At 48.7% G+C, this 22,916-nt stretch overlaps 1 non-coding gene across 1 annotated transcript; it reads right to left on the bottom strand.

Moving 5' to 3' along the window:
- Positions 1 to 14,945: 14,945 nt before the first annotated feature.
- On the bottom strand, positions 14,946 to 15,018 carry TRNAR-CCU. Its single transcript has one exon. It is a non-coding gene; the product is annotated as a tRNA-Arg (tRNA).
- Positions 15,019 to 22,916: the final 7,898 nt, after the last annotated feature.

Below are 22,916 nucleotides of genomic sequence, written 5' to 3'. Positions count from 1 at the left end.
GTATGTGTACGTGTATGCATTATGCGCCCAGGGCTGGCAAAAGCACGTTGCTGGACTCCACCCCAGGGGTTCAAATGCAGAATCCACCAGGCATCCGCGTCCCCGACAAGTTCCTCAAGGCTGCTGTCGCCGCTGGACTGGGGACCACGCTGGTTGTAGGTTCAGAACCAGAACTGCTGCGTCCAAGCCCCGGTTTTTCCCTTCACTGGCTGTGCGATCTTCGTAGTGTTACTTAAATTCCCTCAGCTTTATTTCCTGTGTATATACAATTAGCATCTCGACGCACGCGCCCCTCGGAAGGTGCCACTGGGAGAGGAGAGGAGGGAGGTCGCAGGGGACCCGCGGAAGGCTCCCTGCTGTTGGTGGACTCTCTCAACCTCTCAGCTTCCTTACAGCCCAGCCGGGTCAAGTGAGGCCAATGCAACCCTGGAAACTTCACAGGGAGGGTGTAGAAAGTGAGCTGAAACCTACGAAGCTTTGCAATTGACCATGTGCCTTGCAAGTGTGAGCCACTGCTGATTCTGTTATTACTGCAGAAAAGCTGCAGCGATCTCAGTAGGCACTTAATTCACGTAAAAACATTTTGTTTTTACATTACTTATTTTTAAGAGACAGAGAGAGACAGAGTATGAGCAGGGGGGAGGCAGGGAGAGGGAGACACAGACTCTGAAGCAGGCTCCAGGCCCTGAGCTGTCAGCACAGAGCCGGACGTGGGGCTCGAACTCATGAACTGTGAGATCACGACCTGAGCCGAAGTCGGACGCTTAACCGACTGAGCCACCCAGGCGCCCCATGAATTCACTTTCAAATGCTTTTCCTACAGGTAGTTCAGTGTGTCCTCCAGAGGTGGCCTTTTTTAGCTAGAAAACTATACCACCCGCCCCAGTAAATCCACCCTGCATAGGTAAATGGGACAAATAATGACCTCACTTCCCAGGCCCGTTATTTCTTTTCTTTCTTTTTTTTTAAGTTTACTTACTGAGAGAGAGAGGAAGGGAGAGAACGAGCAGGGGAGGGACAGAGAGAGAGGGAGAGAGAATCCCAAGCACGCTCCGTGCACTGTCATTGCAGAGCCACCTGTGGGGCACGATCCCAAGACCCTGGGATTATGACCTGATTAAAAGTTGGACGCTTAACCGACTGAGCCACTAAGGCCCCCCCACCCCCACTCCAGGCCCATTTTAAAGATCACGCAAATTCTCATCAAAGCGTTTTGCACTGAAAATCACTATCTGGAAAAACATGCAAGTTTGCAAGAAAAAAAAAAGAAAAATGTGCAAGTTTTAAAAGATGTGTTATTACAGTGGGCTCTTGGACTTAAAATTAAAAACTAATTATCTGACGTCTCAGCTTAGCAGCATGTATTGTCCCACATTCCCTTTCAGGGTGCAGGTGCACTCCTCCCACTGATGGGGCCCCGGAATGCCTAACTCATAATATGAAATTCTGGGTCAAAATTTACAGCGTTCTCGGAGGGAAAATTTGCACTTTCTGATGAAGCCGTTAGAGCTTCCTCCACAGTACCCAGATATCTGAGTTCTTTGGCAGGTATCCCTGGGGCCAGGCTCGGCGGCGGAAGCTGGGGCTACCTGGCCGCACCCTCAAAGATCTGGGGGCTGCAGGCAGGGAGAGGAGCCGGCCTCGCAAAGTAGGGAGAAGCAGGCTGCGGTGGAGACCCAGGACTCCCAGAGTCAAGTTGGGTCTGGGAAGGCCCCCCAAAGGAGGTGGGGAGACGGAAGGGTGGAGTGCAGGCAGCCGCCAGGAGCAGAAGGGACCTGCTGTGCCCCAGGAAGAGACGATACTGTATCCGGGCAAGGCAATGAGTTCTCAGATGCTGGTGAAATTTCCCCTCTAATTAATGCTGTCGCCTGACGTCGTGTGACAATTTACAGCCGTGTCCGCTGTTTTCACCCTCCAGGCCCCCTCCCCATGCTGGCTTACGGGCACACGGTTTTCCCCATCACTGCGAACATAGCCGACCAGTTGAAGTTCTTGTCATTGACCCGTCTTTCAGGTTGCTCATAGTTGGTTTAATTACAAATTTAAGGACGGTGTCAGTTCCTCGGTGGCTATAATTGATTTTGGCCCTGCCGCCTGATTGGTGGCTCCTGCGTTCTAACCACGCGATAAATCTTGCTGCATCCAAACTTCACCCACACACCTTCTGTGGCCTTGACCTTGGTGATGTAGTATAGCGACCGAGGGAGAGAACCCCCCACCTGGGCTTGAATCTTGGCTTTGCCACATCCCGGTGGAGTGACTGTGGGTGAATCATTCCATCTCCCTGGGATTCATTTCCCCATCTGTGAAATGAGAACGGCACTATCTACTGTACAGGGTTGCTGTGATTGACGAGAATTAGTAGGTCAGTGCTTAGAAATACGCCCAGCATCTTGGAAAAATAGATTGGTACTTAATTACGTGTTCTTATTTACCTTTCCATCTATTATACCAAGCTCATAATGAAGGATGCACTGCGGGTTAAAGCCCTTTGTCTGCTTGCCTGTTGGACCTTTGATTTTTTAAACAGTAAATATTTGTTTTAATATTTATTTTTGAGAGACAGAGGGTGAACAGGGGAGAGGCGGAGAGGGAGACACAGAATCCGAAGCAGGCTCCAGGCTCTGAGCTGTCAGCACAGAGCCCGACGTGGGGCTCAAACCCACAAATCGTGAGCTCATGACCTGAGCTGAAGTCAGATGCTTAACCGACTGAGCCACCCAGGCGCCCCAGAACTTTAATTGTTTTTATTCAATTTTCATGACCTCTTTATGGAGTTTAGATATTTTCTGGGAATATTCTTATCTCAGCCTGCCCTCATTTATATAATTTAAGCATTTTTTTTATTACCAAACTTTTGGAATGTCTGTTTTGTGATTTTAAAAATTACATCCGAGTTCATAAGTTAATCCTGCATTCAAAATCGAATATTACGTTACCCTTTTTAAGGCATGGTTTGATTTATTATTATAATTTATAATTTGATTTCAATATATAGTGTTTTATTTTCAAAATCAGTTACTATTAACTTTATTTCATTTTTGATACATAAGTATTAATCAGGAGAACACTTAAATATGTTGGAGGGAATGGAGTTTCTCTGGTTTAAATACAAATGGCTAATATTAGATATTATATTGGGGTCATAAACGTGGACTGCAAGATTTCCACTTCAAAATGTATTGAGAATTTCTTTATGACCTTGGGAAAAATGTAATCACTTCCCGTAAATATTATTTTGCATCTTGAAAACAACTAATACTGTTATGCTGCTTTACAGGTTACAAAACCCTTCAGTATCTCTCGGGATCCCCCGGCAACCCTTCGAGGTGGTCGCTATTGTCTCAGTTTGGACAACGGTGAGTTACCGTCTCGTCTGATAGTTGCACTTCTGTCTACTCCCTTGAACATCTAATAAATTTCCCTTTGCATATTCGGTTGCCACGCTGTTCAGCACATGCAATAAAAGGGAAATTTATTGAGCAACTCCCGAGGCACATTATCGCATGAGTGCTTTCACGTAAGGTCCATCCATTCCACGGCTACCCCCCTGGGGTTGCTGGTGGTACTTCTGCCATTAAGTACAAAGAAAATGGTGCAAAGAGAGACTGGAGCCCCCATACTCCCCTGCGCTCATTAAAAATGGCGAGCTCTTCCACAATGCACTTTCTTAATAGATCTCCACTTTATGTCAATATTAGACGTCTGCCTTCTCTTTGCTTTCCCGCTGTCTCCCTCTCATCACCTCTCGTCATCTTCTCGTGGGTCTGTCAGCTGTTTGTTTTTTGGCTCTTAATCTAATCTTACCGGAACCTCTTCTTTTTAATATGGAGAGCCAGGTCCATTGCTATACACGTTCTTATTTTCCTACACAAACGTGCCCTAGAATGGAGCAGAATGCAGATTTCCAGGGTCTGGGGGATGGGGGTGGGGGTGGGGAAAACGCTGGTCAAAGGGTATAAACTTCCAGTTAGAAGGTAAGTTCTGGGCTCACAGGTGCGGCGTGCTGGCTGCAGTTCACGATCCCGGATGTGTACTTGAAGTTGCTACGAGACTGGATCTTCAGTGTTCTCATGACCAACCCCCCCCCCCCAAAATAGTAGTTATGTGAGATGATGTAGGTGTTCACAAAGCTTCTGTGGCAATCATTTTTCAATTCGTGTATCAAATCATCATGTTACGCACCGCATGCTTATACAATGCCGTATGTCTGTCAACTGTATCTTAACAAAGCGGGGGGAAAATAAAAATACACACGTAAAATAAAACATACACTGCAGCATTCTGTCGATCCTCTGACAAAACCTCATTGTAGAGTTATTGGAAAATACTATAAATCAGCAATGATCCCTCTGGCCATATAGAATCATTCTAACATTTTTGTGTTAATCATACATATGTATATAATTATAAATATGTATTAAACATAAATATACAAATACACATAATTGGTAGGCTGAATATACTTCTATGCCTTTTTTTCTCACTTAACATTGCCCTCATGAGCAATTTCACATGCCCCTGGAAACAGATTTTGATGACCGCATAAAGGGATGAGTTATCATTTCTCAATCATTTCCACCCTTTGACTTATTTATGTTTCCCATTTCTGCTTTTATAGATAAAGCCTAAATAAACAACCTTGAGTTTGAAGCCTTTAGTGCATGTCTGATGGGAGTCCCCTTGACAGATTCCCGGAAGCGGAATTAGACAAAGATTGGGAATATTCTCAAGGTGCCGCCGGCATATTACCTAATCACTTTTCGTAAAAAAATGCACCAGTTTACGATCCCCATTCTCTGTGCGTGAGGAAGCCCCCTTCCCCCATGGCCCCTCCCCAGCTCCTACACACAGGGTCTGGGTATGTCCTAATAGTTTGCTGTCATGGGCAAAATGGCACCAAGTTCCAAACCAGGGAGCCCAAGGTCCAGGATCAACTCTGGCTCTGCCGAGTAAAAGCCGCTGGTCACGTAACAACTCAGAGCCTCAGAGCTTTATTCTCACGATGGGCACAGCTGACCACACGCATACACATACACACACACACACAGTTGTTTCCTTCCCCGGTGAAGGGCAGGCGGAGGGAAGGTTTAAGATACGTCTGGTGATAGCTTCTCAGCCTCCACAGCAGGTCTGGTTAACTCTGAAGACGGTGCTCCTCACTGGGTCCCACAGACACCGGGAGAACATGAGCAGACTTTGGGGGGGGGGGGGTCCTTGAAGATCACAAAATCTCGAAAACTGCCTTTGTAAAATACGGTCGTGTTAGAGGCTAAAAATACTGATTCTCTCCCAACAAGGTTGAGTGACGGCGAGGCTATTATGCATATAAAGCAGGACGCGCAGGAACAGCAGGACCAGCAGGAACATCCTAAGAACAGGGGCCCCAGCTGCTGAGCCTCGCTGCGCTCCAGCTTCCGCCGCCACCTCTTCTTTCCACGACGATCCGGTGCACGACACCCACTAGACCCGCAGAAACCGAGGCCCAGCGTGAGGGGCACCCCCCGGTCCCGCAGCTCCAGTAGGATAAGGGGGCCGAGCTGCCTGCTTCTAGAGACAGCTTTGCCCTCCCCGCCCCCGCATGATGTCCAGACCCCATTTTCCACTAAGTGGGGATGAAGAGAAGGTTCCGGCCCCAACTTCACTTTCGCCGTAAGCGGCCCCGCGTTGCTCAGAGTGTGGTGGGCGTGAGATCTCTGCAGATCCAGGGTCGGGGCCGTGGGGCAGCTCTGGCTACTGAGCAGAAAAGCGTCCGGGGACAGGCAATGGGGCGTCCCCCAGAACCGAGCTGGGAAACGGGGCGGAGAGACGCCCGACAGCTCGGAGACCACAGCCGCCGCCGCTGCTGAGGACCCCACACGGCGGATGGCCACGGCCAACCTGGGCCCGCGAGGCAGCCGGGCCCACCCCCCACATCGAGGGTCCGCACCCCTGCTTCCTGCCTCACCAACTCCCAACTTCCGAGTCCACGGATGGGCCGTAGGCCCCATTGGCGGAGCCCGGTCACATGATCACACCCTACTGCGAGGAATGCTGGGAAAGAGAGGATGCGAGGAGCGCTGGGAATGAGAAGAACAGGCATTTCCGGTGAAGCACCGGCACTTCCGGTTCTGCTTGCTCCCGGGATGCACTGAGCGCTCCGTTCCTGAAATGCGGGTGCAGGTGTTGGATTCTGGGACGCCACAAGGGAATGGCCAGTCGAAATTGAAGCCCGCTTGATGAGGGTCTTTAAAACCTATCACCCAGCGTGATCCGAAATGTTCAGGGGGACATAAAGTCTTTAACTTTCGAACGATCCAGCAGAGAGGGAGAGAGAGAGAGAGACTGAGAAGAAGAGACAGAGGGAAGGAGGGTTGAGAAAGCAGGCGCTGCGCATTCTTTGCAAGCGTGAATTCAGTCCCGCCGAGGGCTTGCAGTCGGCCACGGTGGGGGATGGACGCCACAGAGGTTGGCAAACCTTTTCCCCCAGGCAGCTGGTCTGTTAAGCTTTTTCCAGCGCTCCACTAGGAAGGTCTTTCCCGTCTGCCTTTCCGGGCTTCGTGCAATCACCAAGGTCAAGTTCACCTACGTCCCGCTCTGCTGAGTCCTTTCCTCTCCCTTGCCTCTCCTTGAGCCGGTTCAGTTTGGCCCTGCCTTCAGGTCCAGAATGACTTCCTTCTCCGCCCTTCAAGATGATAGATCGGTGAGTACTTAATGTGTCATAGAACTGCCCAGATGCAATTTCTTTTTTCTTTTTTCTTCAGTTTACTTATTTATTTTTGAGAGAGACAGAGAGAGCACCCAAGCCGTGGAGGGGCAGAGAGAGAGAGAGGGAGACACAGAATCCCAAGCGGGCTCCAGGCTCTGAGCTGTCGGCACAGAGCCCGACGCGGGGCTTGAACCCACGAACCGTGAGATCATGACCTGAGCCGAAGGCCAACAAACGCTTAACCGGCTGAGCCCCCCAGGTGCCCCTACCCAGATCCGTTTTTAAAACAGACTCCGTTTTCCAGGTAACTGCCAAGTTGTTCAAGTGCCGCAACTACCTTCTTAGACACAGTGTGCATCATTAAACGGTTACAAATGACAATGGGGACAAAACTAGTGTTCTAGGAAGCTGGTGTTTGGGGAAATGGTTTGCAGCGAGGGAGATTTGTAGTTTTCCCGTCCTCGGAGCCCAGACAGCAGATCTGTTTAGTGAGGGAGGCGGGAGGCGGGAGGGGTGGGGGGGGGGGGGAGGGGGGGGAGGGGGGTTGGGGGGAGGGGGAGGGGGGTTGGGGGGAGGGGGAGGGGGGAAGGGGGAATAACACACAGATCTTCAGGATTAAGGGCCACTTCGCTGCTCATTAGGGCTGGTTGTGGTCTTCTAGCCCGAACTGCTTCCCATTCAGAGCAGAAAGAAAGGAGACCAGGCCAGTTCCAAATGGGACCGTCCGAGGAGTTCTTGGATGGGGCTCCTGCGCCCGCCCCAGCCCCCTGCAAAATGCTCCTTTTTTTCTCTATAGCCTTCATTGTCCCCTGGAAGCTGATTGCACAACTGGGAATATTTTCCTAAATAGGTCTTGGGACATTTTGTCAAATAGCCTCTAGCTGGGTTTTCGACAGACACTGGCTGTTTCTTTGGGAAATGTGAGTGCCCAAATGTCTTTGAGAGAGTCGTGGCCATCTCTGTAAAAGCTGGGACCCAGTGGAAGGACGGGAATGGCCACCTCGTCTGCTGTATGAACCACGAAGTCTGCGTTTTACGGCAGCGGCAGGATTTCCCCTCCATTCCTATTGAACACATAATTGCGGTACAATTAAAATGTAATTATACTGTCAAACAATAATTCCCCAGTTACTCTAGCGTAGTGGCTTACGAAACTGTAAATGTATTTTTAAAAGAATTGTGAAAGTTTTTTTTTTCACACGGTGTTGCTAAATCCTGTAGTAATCGGTGACTTTCTGGGCATCCCTCCAAGAGCTTCTGAACCGTCACATTTTTAAGGTCAACTGTACAAATATTAGCTTATCATCTACTCGGGGCTTCCGAAAACATAATATTAGTTATCTGGAGTGATCTAATTATTGCTTTGTTTGGAAAATAGAAAATAAATTATTTGTGTTTCTGAGACGTGGCACATTCCGAGAGCTCCTAAAACCTTGTCATAATTCCTTAAAGATGAAGAATTACCAACTCTCCCTTGAGGCTCTGAAGAAAGGAAAATTGGAAGGAAGGAAGGAAGGAAGGAAAAGGAAAAGAAAGAAAAGGAAGGAGGAAGGAAGGGAAAGGAAAGAAAAGGAAGGAGGAAGGAAGGAAGGGAGGGAGGAGGAAAGAAGGAAAAAAGGGAGGAAGGAAGAAGGAAAGGAAAGGAAGGAAGGAAGGAAGGATGGATCGGAGGAAGGAAGGAAAGAAGGAAGGGAGGGAGAAAGGAAGGAAAAGGAAAGGAAAGAAAAGAAAAGGAAAAAGGAAGGAAGGAAGAAGAAAGGAAAGGAAAGGAGAAGGAAGAAGGGGAGGGAGGGAGAAGAAAGAAAGGTAAAGGAAAGGAAAGGAAGGAAAGGAAGGGAGGAAGAAGGAAGGGAGGGAGGGAGGGAGGAAGGAGGAAGGAACGAAGGGAGGGAGGAAGGAGGAAGGAAGGAAAGGAAAGGAAAAAGGAAGGAAGGAAGAAGGAAGGGAAAGGAAAGAAGGGAGGGAGGAAGGAAGGAAGAAGGAAGGAAGAACAAAGAGGAAAGGAAAGGAGGAAGGAAGGAAGAAGGAAGGAAGGATAGGAGGAAGGAAGGAAGGGTAGGAGGAAGGAAGGAGGAAGGAAAGAAGGGAGGAAGGAAGAAGGGATGGAGGAAAGAAGGAAGGGAGGGAGGAAGGAAGGAAGAAGGAAGGAAGGAAGGACAAAGGGAGGAGGGAAAGAGAGAGAGAGGAGGGGGGAGACACGGAGGAAGAGAGTGGGGAAGGGAAGAGGCAGGAAAGGGAGGAAGGATGGAAAGAAAGGAAGGACAGAAGGAGGGAGAGACATTGGCTTTGCTCCCCAGGCTCCAGGGAGAGGCTAGCACCTCCTTGGGTGTGTGAAGAGCCTGGTGGGCAGTGCAGGCCTCCTCCTTCTGCCCCCCTTCTGTCTTCTTGCCCCCCTCCCCTCCAGTCTTCCATCGCCTCCCCCCCCACCCACCCCCTGCCCGGCTTCCTTTGCATCTCTCCTTTCCTCCCATCTTTGGCTCCCATTAATGCTGACAGAGAGGGCGGATGCTGGGCTGAACCGGCAGCAGTCTCATCAGCCTCAAGAGTTCCTGGTGACACCTCTGAGCACAGAATGCCATTCCTATTTACTTTTCCCGGACCCACATCAACACCTGAAAAGCTGGCGTCCTGAGAAAGGTGATCTCCGTCATGGAAGGTAGGGGTTCTCTGTGCCACGCAGTCTGCCTCTGCTGGCCCTCCTAGAGGAGAGGCCTTGCTCCTCTCCCCTCTGCGACCCTGACCCTGAGCGTGGATGGCAAGAAGGACCACAGGAGGGAGGGATTGTACTTCCACGGTCTGGTCTCACTGTTGTTTTATTTAAAAAAATTTTTTTTAAATGTTTTTATTTATTTTTGAGACAGAGAGAGACAGAGCATGAACAGGGGAGGGGCAGAGAGAGAGGGAGACACAGAATCCGAAGCAGGCTCCAGGCTCCAAGCTGTCGGCACAGAGCCCGACGCGGGGCTCGAACTCACGGACTGTGGTCTCACTGTTGTTTTCAAACGAGGTACACATTCGCAGAAAATTACATAGCAATCCTACGGACTTAGATAAGAATTAAAGATTTACGTTCTCGTGTTCTTGGTGGTGCCTTCGGCACGAGTGAAAACCAAACGAACAGAAAGTCAGGCAAACAACAGAAAAAAAAAAGAAAAAAAAAAAACCCAACCCTGCAGGCCTCTGGGTTCTCCAGATCCAGAGATTTCAGCTTAGGTCATGAGCTCATGGGGTTGTGAGTTCGAGCCCCACATGGGGCTCTACAGTGACAGTGCAGAGGCTGCTTGGGATTCTCTCTCTCTCTCTCTCTCTCTCTCCCTCTCTCCCTCCCTCCCCCTTTCTCTCCCTCTCTCCCTCGCTCTGTCTCTGCCCCTCTCTCAAAATAAATAAATAAACATTAAAAAAAAATAATACCTTAAAAGGGTATTTGTTAGAAAAATGAAAAAAATAAAGCGTCCTCATGGACCGTCTTGAGGTTTGGGCATGCAAATCGTGTGGGACCAACAGACTGTCTTGGCTTATAAGATTCTTAAATTAGAAGCAACAGAAATACAGTGGAGGTGGGTCAGGGGCGAAATGTGAGATTCTTAAGTTGCAAACAGCGGAGGTAAAATTTGGACGCCTTGAGTCAAAGTGGGCCACACCATACGGCTTCTGGAGCGTCCCCTGCAGCCAGGAGCAGAGAGAGGCCGTGTAGGACTCGGAGGCTGTAGGACTGTCTCCACCGCTGTTCCCTGTCCCCTCTCGGGCCCTGCCTTTCTCTCTGCGGACAGCTGTCCTTTGCCTCTGTGGCCCACGCGATGGGGGGGCCGGCTCCGCTCGCAGCTCTCACGAGGCTGACCTCGCTCATACGCTACCTGACTGATGAAAACGGGTTCCCCTTTAAATTCCCGGGGTGGAAATCTGGCCCAGCCTAGGTCAGGTGTCCCCCGCGGACCCCCCCCCCCCCCCGCACCCCTCCCCAGAGATGGGCCGGAGGGTGGAGTCAGCTAGAACAGAGAGGGTGTGTGCGCCCTGTTGGATCTGCAGCTCAGGGCTGCTTTGCAGGGAAGGAGGAATCCTTGTGACCTGAGAGTCTGACACAGCATCGCACGGCCAGCGTCTCGACGGAGGGTGGTAGTGTCGAGGCGGCCCAGCCGAATCGCCCCCTTCCCGCCGTGTGCCCCTCTCCCCCGCCACGACTCTTTCTCTCCTAGTTTCGTTGTGTGTCCGTAAGATCGCAGCTGTGCTATTTGTTTCGGAGAGACTCACGGGGATTATAAGCGTAGAACTCTAGAACAAGCAGGTGGTGGTTTTGTTTTACTCACCTGCAGGTGTTGGTGTCTTTCTCTAAGGAGGAAAGTGACGGTCACGTGTCGCTGAGGTGTGCTGGGGCTTGAGGAGAGCGTGGGGCCGGGCCTCCTCTTTTTCAAAAATGTTTCTTTATCGGCCGATTTTGAAAGAGAGAGAGAGCGAGCGGGGTGGGGCGGAGAGAGAGGAGAGAGAGAGAATCCCAAGCAGGCTCTGTGCTGAGTGTGAACTCGGGGCTCGATCCCGTGAACGGTGAGATTATGACCTGAACCCACATCGGGAGTTGGATGCTCAACCAACTGAGCCACCGAGGTGCCCCGGGGGGGGGGGCCATCCTATTAAATGTGGCCGGGAACCAATGGAATCTGTTGGTGAGCACCCAGGGCCAGAAATGAACCTCTAGTCACAATGCTAGAGAGAAGTCACAGTTTTCACTGAAAGAATGCTGACACTGAGTGGTAACACTGAGACAACCAGATTGGACTTCTCATAGAAAACTGAGCTCCATAGAGACCAGAGTATAACGACTCTTTACATTCTGGTTTAAAAAAAAAACAAAACAACAACTCTACATCATATAAAAAAAAAAAGATGTTATAAATGTTCATGATCTTTTTTCAAAGATACAATAATCATATTTATAATCTCAGCCAAGTACTGTGCTACGAGTTTTTCATGTGCTATTCTGAATTTAATTCTCCAAACAACCCAAGACATAATGAATGCCGTCTTGATTCTGCGGTCAAGGAAACCGACGCTCCACGAGTCCCAGATCTCAGGATAAGCAGGTGAAAACTCACACTCGGGGCTCACTGTGGGATCTAATGCAACAGCTGTAAGGTGCACAGGCAGGAGTCATGCAGCCCAGCGTGGGCCAGTGTGTGCTTTTAAGAACGTTTTCTTAAAATGAACCTTACATGGAATAGACAACACGGGGCTGAAGTCTTTAATGTATATTTTTGAGAAAGAGAGAGACAGAATGCGAACAGGGGAGGGGCACGGAGGGAGACACAGAATCCCAAGCAGGCTCCAGGCTCCGAACTGTCAGCACAGAGCCCGGTGCGGGGCTGGAACTCATGAACCATGAGATCATGACCTGAGCGAAAGTCAGACGCTCAAGCGACCGAGCCACTTAGGCGCCCCAAGGGCCGAAAAGGAAACATTTGCTCTCTGAAATGGGAGCTGAAAACATCCCTGACTGACTGAGTTTGCAGGAAGGGAACGAAGAGGACAGCAGAGGCCAGCAGGAGTTTCTGGAAGGATGGTTTTGCCAGTGCCAGGAACTGGACATTCGCTCAGAGGTGGGACACTAAGGGTCCTTTCTAGAAGGCTCCAAATGGAGAGGAAGCTCCACTGAGCCCCATCGGCCCAGAGACAAGAAAACCCTGGGCTGCGAAGTTCAGGTCTGTCTTTTCCAGGGGTGACTGAAGGGCTGGCTGGTCCCAGGAGGCCACTGTCCACCTGAGTCCCTGAGGACAGGGGCTGCTTAATTAGGTTGGCCAATGAGTTCGTTAAGTCTGGGGGCCACAGACTTGAAGGTGTGTCCCTGGAGGGATCTCCAGTTGAGCAAGGACAAAGCATCCTTGACTATGAACACACGGTAAAACCCAGGGGACAGCCTCAAAGGCAGGAGAGCCCAGCGCAGGCCAGTGGGGCTGCTGAGACCCCCCCTCTTTGCTGCTCTGTGTCCTTGCACCTGCCCTCACCTGCCTTGGTTTCCTCCCTCCGCTGTCTGCCCCCACCCCGACCATTTTTACCCGTCCAGTCCTTTCTGATCCTTCGCCTCTCAGGCTGCGTCCTCCAGGAAGCCCGCACAGCCCCTCGGAGCGGGCGTCCGAGTACCAGCAGGCGCCCTGCTTCACGCTCATCACCTCACACTGGCGTCTACTTACGGGATGCTCTGACCTTAGAGCGGAAGTTCTTCAAAGAATTCTGTCCTGTTTCTTGTCGCATCTCCAGCGACCAGCGCGGTACCTGGTGCAAAGTAACTGTTCAAGAAACGCGGTGTCCAAAGCCTCAGTGGCAGGAAGAGAAGCGTCCCTCGGAGCAGCCGTAGTGACACGCGTGGAAGGAAGCCTTTGGGACAAGCACGCACTCTTGAAGCTAGACTGTGGTTCCGGTTCGCATCATGCTAGAGTAACACCTGCCCCCCCACCCCGCCACCCCAGGAGTTCAGGAGGGGCTGTCCGCCTGTGCACATGGCGCCACCAGGCGGCAAGGACAGGAACACGGTTTCAGATTCTTCCAGCTGGCCTGACTTAAAATTATGTGAGTCACGATGTTTTGACTTTAAGGCACAGAATTATTTCAAGTCTTTTGCACATCGTTAAAATATATTTGTTTAAAAATATGCTATTTTCAGGGGGCGCCTGGGTGGCTCAGTCGGTTAAGCGTGGGATTCTTGATTTCCGCTCAGGTCATGATCTCCCGGTTCATGAGATCGAGCCCTGTGTCAGGCTCTGTGCTTGCTGAGTGGAGACTGCTTAGGATTTGCTCTCCGTCCCTCTCTCTCTCTCTGCCCCTCCCCTGCTTACTCTCTCTCTTTCAAAAGAAATAAACAAACGTTAGAAAGATAAAAATATTATGCTGTTTAAAATTTGCCTGAAGCAGGCTTCATGCCCAGCATGCACCCCCATGCAGGGCTTGAACTCACAACTCTGAGACCAAAATCTGAGCTGAGATCAAGAGCCGGGGGTTCAACCCACTTAGCCACCTAGACACCCCTCAGATTTGCGTGATTTAAATTCACAAACGTAGTGTTCTATTGGAGTGTAAGCAAAAGGCAAAGGTGGCCTGAGAATCCCTGAAGCCAGCGCTGGAGCGCAGGTCCCCTGGGGTCCCCGCCCTGTACCTGCCCAGGGGCTTTCATAACCAGGTGGGGCCGCTCGCCCCCGAGGCGCAGATGTCCACTCCCTGAAGAGCAGTGGTGGTTCCGAAAGGGACAAACGCTGGCTCGGTGTGACCACCGCCGAGAAGCAGGGCGCCTCGCGAGTCGCAGCTTTCCCGTGGTGCCTCCCCCAAGCAGTTCGGTCGGCTGGTGTGGATGGATGGCTGATAGCACGATTTGTCCATCCACTCAGCCTCAGCCCTCTGGGGGATATTTGCAGGGACGACTCTGGGATGACGATCAGAGCGCTCCGGGGCTTGTGGCGAATACCCAACGGGAGGCAGACCCGCTTCGGGACTGTCTCGATCCCCAGCACTGGTCTCTGGGGTCTGAACCCAAGACAAACCGAAGCGTCATCGTATTTTCCCCTTGCTTAGAACACAGAGGTTCTTGGAAACTGCAACTCCGTGAATTTCAGGGGGTAGGACTTTACACCAGCTTGTTCCTAGATTAGGACTTTAGGGGAAAGAGAGCATTTTCGGGGCTGTTGGCGCTCTCTGGGCCTGGGTGTTTCTGGGTCAAGTAAGTGGAAGCTGGTTGCACAGCCTGAAGCCCTGTAGCAGCCGTGCCTGTGGGAGCGAGGTTGTGCCATGAGCCTTCAGGGGACTGAGGACAACACAACACGGGTGGGACTCGAGAGCCCCATCCAGATTTAGAGTCGGTTCTCACGCGCTGAACCTCTCTGAGTCCCATTCCTGCCATCTGTAGAATGGGCAGAACAAACGATCTACTTTGTGGTATCTTTTCATAGGAGGAATGATGGATAAGAACAGAGCTGGGTCATACGTAAAAGGATGGAATATAGAATGCTTTCAAATCTCGTCAAGACGACAGAAGATGCACGCATACCCCTCCACACGGCATTTAAAGATAGATGAGAAAAAGACAAATAACCCGATAGAAAAATGGGCGATGAATAGGGCAAGCAACTAACAGAAGAAATACAAGCAGCCTTTCAGTTTGGAAGACGTTGTACAACGTGATGACTGTGATTAACGATGCTGTATCGTGTGTTTGCAAGTTGCTGAGAGAGTAGATCTTCGAGGTTCTGTTTCTGAGAAATATTTATTCAAGTAATCTCTACGCCCGACACGGGGCTCGAACTCACAACCCCGAGATCAGGAGTCGCACGCTCTTCCCACTGAGCCAGCCGGGCGCCCCTCAAAGGCTCTCCTTGTAAGGAAAAAGCCATCATAACCGTGCGAGGTGATGAATGTTAACTGATTGTATTGTGGTGATCCCTTTGTAACACATAACGTATATATCAAATCATTCTGTCGTACGCCTTAATAAACTCACACGGTGGCGTATGTCAACTATATTTCAATACAACTGGAAAAGTCAATCAATAGACTTAGGAAAAGTGTAAAACCTACTAGCAACCAAAGAAATGCAGATGGAAGGGTTGAATTATTTGCTCTGCTGGGTTGAAGACACCGGGGGCTGGTAACATCTGGAGTGCTGAGGGCGCGGGCAGACAGGCATCGCTCCACACCAAATTGTGCGGACTGGAACAGGCTTTGCAAAGGGCAGTTTCAGAGTATACATGAAAACCGTAAGTTTCTCATCCTTTGGTATCAGAGTTTCACTTAGAGGAATTTATTTAGGTTAAGGAGTGGTAGCCCAAGTGCATAAAAGTATATATATAAGGATATTTAAAATAAGGTTTTGCCAGAAAGATGTCAAGAGGGGAAAAAAAAATCCCTTCTATTACCTCTCCAAGTTCCATGAAATATCAACCCCCAGATATGAATGCACGCAAACTCGGGACTGAGAAATGTGTTTAAATCTCACCCCTGTTGCGATAAGGTAAGCTTTATTTAGCAAAGCAAAATGTGAATTACAGCTTAACTTGCCGTCACGTTGAACATCCCACAAACTGTGGTCGAGTTTCTTTACAGTAAGTTTTGGGGGATGAAATAGCACACGTTTTGCCAGGAGTAGAAACTTGTGTCTGGGTACAAATTAGCCCCTGCTCATTTTGTTATGGTGACCCCATGATTCAAGAAATCATAAACTAATACCTCGGGAGAGCTAATGAGCTCCATGAAATGGCTGGACTGCATTCAAGGGAAAGATACTGGCCGAGTTTCTGAGAACTTGGGTAAAATTACTGAGCAAACGGATTTCTGTGCCCTCTGTGGTTTGGCCAAATTTGGTGGTTAGAGAGATTCCACAGGAGGCAGGAAAGCGGTTCCACAGCCCGCTCTATAAATGAGGAAGGGTTCATGTGACTCTCGAGTACTTATTTTCTACTCCATTGAAAGGCTGTGGGTTGTGTAAAGTCGTGAACATATTTGATGCACAAACAGCATAGGCTGAAATGTGTAAAGCGAAAATCGCTGGCATTGCCAAAAGACATGATCAAGACACGATAATAATGGGAGACGTGAATGCACCAGCTCAGAATTGGCCAGATGGAGACAAGAATTAATTAAGGAAGAAAGCAGATCGCACATTCCAATTAACATATTTATTTTAATAGGCACACATTGAGTTTTGTACCCTACACATAGACGCAAAGCTTCTTTTCCCCTCAAATAACCATGGAATGTTTACAAATTTGGTGATATGCAGGTTAAAGGAAAACTCAATGATATGTTCCAAGGTCAAAATTAAGTAGGTCGTGCTATCTAACCAAAAGATATTAGATCCGGAAACAGATTGCAAGTAAATAATGAAAAATGAAATTTAAGTATGGGACATTCTGAAAGAACTCTTTTCAAATAGTTTCGAGTCAAAGAGCAAATCACTTATTTGTCACAGTAGATTTACAAATGAATTAGAAAGTAATAATGCCGATAAAATTCAAATCAAACCTATGAGTTGCCGATTTAAATACATAGTTCTACAGTGCTTTACCATCAGATAGGAAAGGTATGAAAGAATTAACAATCCAACTCAGGAAGTTACAGAAAAATAAGCCAAAAAAAAAGCAAAACAGGCATTGATCATGATAAAAGAACATGATAAGGTGGAAATAAAATGTGTAGAAATAGTCAGTAGAGCCAAGGTTGGGTTCTTTGAAAAGATGAGCAAAATAGAAACTTTCAGGAAGTATGATCAAGGAGAAAAAAAGGAAAGAAATTAAAACCTACCACATTTGGATTTTTAAAAAGAGAATATACCCACAGAGATAAACAAAAACATTTTTTAAGGTTTATTTATTTATTTTGAGGGGGGCGAGGGGGAGAGAGAGAGAGAGAGAGAGAGAGAGAATCCCAAGCAGGCTCCTCACTGTCGATGCAGAGCCCAAGGCAGGGCTGAAACTTACGAACCACAGGATTATGACCTGAGCCGAAATCAAGAGTCGGACACTTGACTGAGCCACCCAGGAGCCCCATAAACTAAAACTTTTAAGGTGAATAACATGTTTTTTTCCCCCATAGATGTAGTGTTCTTGATAGCAACAAATAAGGAAATGTTTATTTCCTTATTTGGAAATAGGATAAATCAAATGTAGCCTATCGGTTCCACACAATACTGTGCTGTCGTGAAAAAAAATGAGGGGTGCCTGCGTGGTTCAATTGGTTGAACATTCGACTTCGGCTTAGGTTGTGATCTCATGGTTTGTGGGTTCAAGCCCCGCGTCAGGCTCTGTGCTGACAGCTCCGAGCCTGGAGCCTGCTTCGGATTCTGTGTCTCCCTCTCTCTCTGCCTCTACCCCACTCGTGCTCTGTCTCTCTCTCAAAAATAATATTAAAAAAAAAATCACCTGGGGGGAAAAATGACAGGATTTTATGTCCTAATCTAGAAAAACCATAAGTGTGTATAGAGAAAATCTGGGATTGTCACGAGCCCTGGGGACACCAGCCCACTACTGTGCTGTAAACTCCACGGCAATGGTTTGCCTTAATTTCCCCCGAGTATTCTACATCTGCCTCCCCGGCAACAGTGATGGAATTGTCGAATTAAATTAGAAGTTCCGGGGTGTCTGGGTGGCTCAGTCAGTTCAGCGTCTGACTCTTGATTTCGGCTCAGGTCATGATCTCACAGTTCGTGAGTTTGAGCCCCACGTCGGGCTCTGCGCTGACAGTGTGGAGCCTGCTTGGGATTCTCCCTCTCTGCCCCTCCCCTGCTCTCGAACATGTGCCCTCTCTTTCAAAATAAATAAATAAACTTAAAAAAATTAATTAGAAGTTTCATGAGATAAATTTTCCCTCTGCTTTTAAAAACAGAATGATTCATTTAGTAGAATCATAAATGTATCAGTCAATACATTTCCCCATGTGATTCTCATAAGTGGAACCACCCGCGTCTTTTAAATGCTCAGTGATGCTGGGGGTTGGGGGTGGGACCGTGCTTTCTTTTACATAGTACATTGATTTTTAAAAAGTCTGACATGAATCAAAATTCGCCCGTACAAACAGCGGTAAATATATTCACGGAGTCCTCATACACAGCTCAAGGGGAAGTGTGTGGGGGTCATAACCGCATGTCAGTGTCCAAGCTGTCATTTCCACGCTAATTAACACAGCCGGATGCTGGGAAGGACACTTGGGGTAGCGGTGTGTGAACAGCAGGGTAGGGAAGGGCGGGAGGGAGGGTCACAGCGGTAAATACAAATGCAGAAATCGGTGTGGACCCTGTGGCACGGTTTTAGCTGGATGACGCATGGGTTTCCTTTAGTCGAATCTCTACGCAGACCTCTGGACTCAAAGGGAGGTTGAGAAAGGTGTGCAGTGTCCCTGGGTCAGCCCTCAGCTCCACCTGCCATGCTGTCCCACCCAGTCAGCCCCAGTGTCCTTGTGCGACACAAGCAGACTCACCAGCACCCACTTTGGTGGGTCCTTCGGGGAGTAAATGAGGCCATGGCACCTGGAAGGTATTTGGTGGGAGGCTGAGTTAGAAGCGTAGGATTTGGAAATTGGGTGAGTCTTAAACATCGCAAAGTCCAAGCTCCTGACGTTGTAGGTGAGGGGGCTGAACCCCAGAGACAGCAAGAGATTTCCTAGCTGTTTCTAGAAGACTAAGCCTTGGGATTCATGTCTCCAAACTTCTGTGGAAAGCTTGAGCTGTCCATCACTCTTTGCCTCGTTAATGAGACTTCGAATGACAACTGACGTTTACGACTGTTTATCCCATGCCAAATACTCTTCATTCGTTGTCCTAATTAATTCTGCCAACAACCCTATGAAGTTGGTATTATTATTTTTTAAATTTCTTTTAAAGTTTATTTTTTATTTTGAGAGAGATGGACAGAGAGAGAGAGGGGGGTGGGCAGGAAAAGAGGGAGAGAGAATCCCAAGCAGGCTCCGTGTTGCCAGCACAGAGCCCGAAGTGGGGCTCGATCTCACCAACCGTGGGTTCGTGACCCGAGCTGAAATCAAGAGTTGGGCGCTTAGCCAGTTGAGCCACCCAGGTGCCCCATGAAGTTGGTATTATCATTACCCTTTTATAGAGGAGGAAACCTAGGCTTAGGAAGTTGGGAAACCTGCCTACACTTGTGGCTGGTACCTGGTAGTGTAGAGCCAAGACCCAGTGGTAGGATCTAGGACGCTGCCCGTAGCTATGACCCAGTCGGGTTCCCCCACCTCCCTCCAGGAATCTGTGTGCCACCCACCCCTCAGCAGTAATGAGAACTCTGTCTCATTCTCCAAACAAATATCGCTCGTGTAATAGAGTTCATGCATGTAAATAAGAACAAATATATTGTGTCTCCACATAGGGCATTTAAACAGCGAATGTATGGGGCACCTGGGTGGCTCAGTCGTTTAAGCCTCCAACTTCGGCTTAAGTCATGATCTCACTGCTCATGGGTTCGAGCCCCACGTCAGCTTCTGGGCTGACAGCTCAGAGCCTGGAGCCTGCTTCAAGTTCCGTGTCTCCCTCTCTCTCTGCCCCTTCCCCACTCGTGCTCTGTCTCTCACTCAGACATAAATAAAACATTAAGAAAAAAAGTTAAAAAGTGAGTGTAACCAAATGCATCTTTTTCAAGTATGTTTTCTGTTATATGAATAGTTTCCCTAGTTTTATGGCCCAGGAAAGAAAACAAGAATTAAAGAAAATACAGACACACATACCCATTTGCATATGTGCTTTCCTCCTTACTCTCTTCTATTTTCAAAACATCTAACTTGTTCTGTCTTCAGAATATTTATGCTTGAATTGAAATGGCCTAAGGCAAAGTGAATTGTCAAGGGACATCACTCCTCACTGATCTTCAATGATCTTCAAGATCCTCAGTGGTCTTCAATGACTTCAATCTTCAATGATCTTTTGTTACACCTGAATTAAGCAAGATACACGATACAGTCATTTTGCAGTGCAGAACCTCTCCCCAAAATGTGCACGACCTTTCCCCATCGGTGGGGGAAGTTCTAAGTCTTTTCAGGGCTTCTGCTCTCAAATCAGCTTCCGGAAAAAGTTGAGCATTTTAATAATCGTGAGAAATCCAAAGGGGTGAGTCTCAAAGGGAAAATGAGGTCACTGCAGTGGTCCTGGACCTCTGTGCTGTCACTGTGTCTTTTGGGAAGGTGTTGAACAAAACAGCGACTCTTTAACGAAATCTGTAAATTAGTCAATTGGCAGCAATAATTTCTGCCAAGGCTGAAGCAGGAGGGTCTCTCCCACTGTCTGACCTGAACCCTCGGTGAGGGGCATGTTTCTAGGGAGTGAGGACAAGCGCGCAAAAAATTTTTAATTCCGTAGAAAGCAGTTAGAACAAAACAACAAAATGCACAAGCCCTTGGCCTCCGCGTTTTATTTTTATTTTTTTAACATGAAATTTATCGTCAAATTGGTTTCCATACAATACCCAGTGCTCACCCCAACAGGTGCCCTCCTCAATGGCCATCCCCCCCCCCCCCATCACCGCCTGCCAACCCTCAGTTTGTTCTCAGTTTTTAAGAGTCTCTTATGGTTTGGCTCCCTCCCTCTGTAACTTTTTTTCGCCCTTCCCCTCCCCCATGGTCTTCTGTTAAGTTTCTCAGGATCCACATAAGAGTGAAAACATACGGTATCTGTCTTTCTCTGTATGACTTATTTCACTCAGCATCACACTCTCCAGTTCCATCCACGTTGCTACAAAGGGCCATATTTCACTCTTTCTCATTGTCAAGTAGTATTCCATTGTGTATATAAACCACAATTTCTTTATCCAGTTCGTGAGTTGATGGACACTTAAGCTCTTTCCATAATTTGGCTATTGAAAGTGCTGCTCTAAACATTGGGGTACAAGTGCCCCTATGCGTCAGCACTCCTGTATCCCTTGGGTAGATTCCTAGCAGTGCTATTGCTGGGTCATAGGGTAGATCTATTTTTAATTTTCTGAGGAACCTCCACACTGTGTTCCAGAGTGGTCGCACCAGTTTGCATTCCCACCAACAGTGCAAGAGGGTTCCTGTTTCTCCACATCCTCGCCAGCATCCCTCGTCTCCTGATTTGTTCATTTTAGCCACTCTGACTGGCGTGAGGTGGTATCTCAGTGTGGTTTTGATTTGTATTTCCCTGATGAGGAGTGACGTTGAGCATCTTCTCATGTGCCTGTTGGCCATCGGGGTGTCTTCTTTAGAGAAGTGTCTATTCATGTCTTCTGCTCATTTCTTCACTGGATTATTTGCTTTTCGGGTGTGGAGTTTGGTGAGCTCTTTATAGATTTTGGATACTAGCCCTTTGTCTGATATATCATTTGCAAATATCTTTTCCCATTCCGTTGGTTGCCTTTTAATTTTGTTGATTGTTTCCTTTGCGGTGCGGAAGCTTTTTATCTTCATGAGGTCCCAACAGTTCATTTTTGCTTTTAATTCCCTTGCCTTTGGGGATGTGTCAAGTAAGAAATTGCTGCGGCTGAGGTCAGAGAGGTCTTTTCCTGCTTTCTCCTCTAGGGTTTTGATGGTTTCCCGTCAGCGGTTTGATACAAAGAAAAACAGTCGAAGATGAGCATCTGAGATATCCCATATTCCCGAAAATTCTAGGACACTGGATGATGAGACTCCGATCACCAGGTCTTAGATTTGGGTTCCATTTTGTGCATTCTGAGTTTCGAAAGACTTTTAATTTCCACCTCCCTTTGAGCCCTGAGCTCCTGGCCCCTGGGCGCTACACTGAGGGTAGGCCGTTGAGTGATAGTGGCCTGGCCACCCTGGCTGCTTCTGCTGCCTCCTGCTGGGGAATTGGGCCAGCCCATAAAACCTACCTCCTAGAGGTTAATTTATTTCTCCCTTTCAGCATTTCTTTTGGCGGGACAATCACCCTCCACGGATTTCCGAAGAGCAGCTGCCATTGAGGATTCTGAAGTGCCTCGTGGCCCGGTGGGATCGATGCTTCTGCCCTCCCCCAAACCTATCTTTGCGCAGCATTCTGCTCTGTGGACCGGAGGCCCAATATGGGAGCGGGCTGTATCCAGACTTGCCTCTCTCTGTGCAGTTCCATCGCTTCCGGAAACTTCTCTAACTGTCGCCCTAGGTCTCCGCAGGGTCTGTGTATGGGAAAAACCTCCAGTCTTTCATTTTCATGTATATCCTTTACTTTTAGCCAGAATACTTCTGACACTTCTGGTCATCAAATGTGTGGGATTCTGTGACACCAACTGTGTGCCCTACATTTCAACTCCGTTCTGACACTTACCCATCTGGAAATAACGTCAGATCCCGCCAGGTCAGGGCTCAGGTCTGTCATACGCCTCCTACTTCAGGCATCACCAACCAGCGGTAGGTGCCCAGGTTACCCGCAGCCTCTGTTTGACTTGGCTGCGGGTTGGAGGTTCCCACGACCTCCTCTTCCCCTTGGATCTGATTGTTTGCTAGAACAGCTCCTGGAGCTCGGGAAAACGCAGTTACCAGTTTACAAAAGGACAAACGGACAGCCAGATGACCAGACACAGAGGGCAAGGTGTGGGAGGGCCCTGAGCTCAGGATCTTCTGTCCCTGTCAAGTTGGAGATCCTCATGTTGACGGTGTAGCTCTTTCCGCCCACAGGTCCTGTTCCCCGTGCTTTAAGAAAATCACCTTTTTGCACCGAAGACGTCTCCAAGAGTTTTTTCTTGGCCGTCGGCTCCGAACCCCGCCATCAACCAGAACCCCATCACTCAGCCTCCCCGTATGGATGTGTTCC

Source organism: Panthera leo, chromosome C1 (assembly GCF_018350215.1).
Source record: "Panthera leo isolate Ple1 chromosome C1, P.leo_Ple1_pat1.1, whole genome shotgun sequence".
NCBI classification, from domain to species: Eukaryota; Metazoa; Chordata; class Mammalia; order Carnivora; family Felidae; genus Panthera; species Panthera leo.
This window is presented reverse-complemented; position numbering and strand designations above follow the sequence as displayed.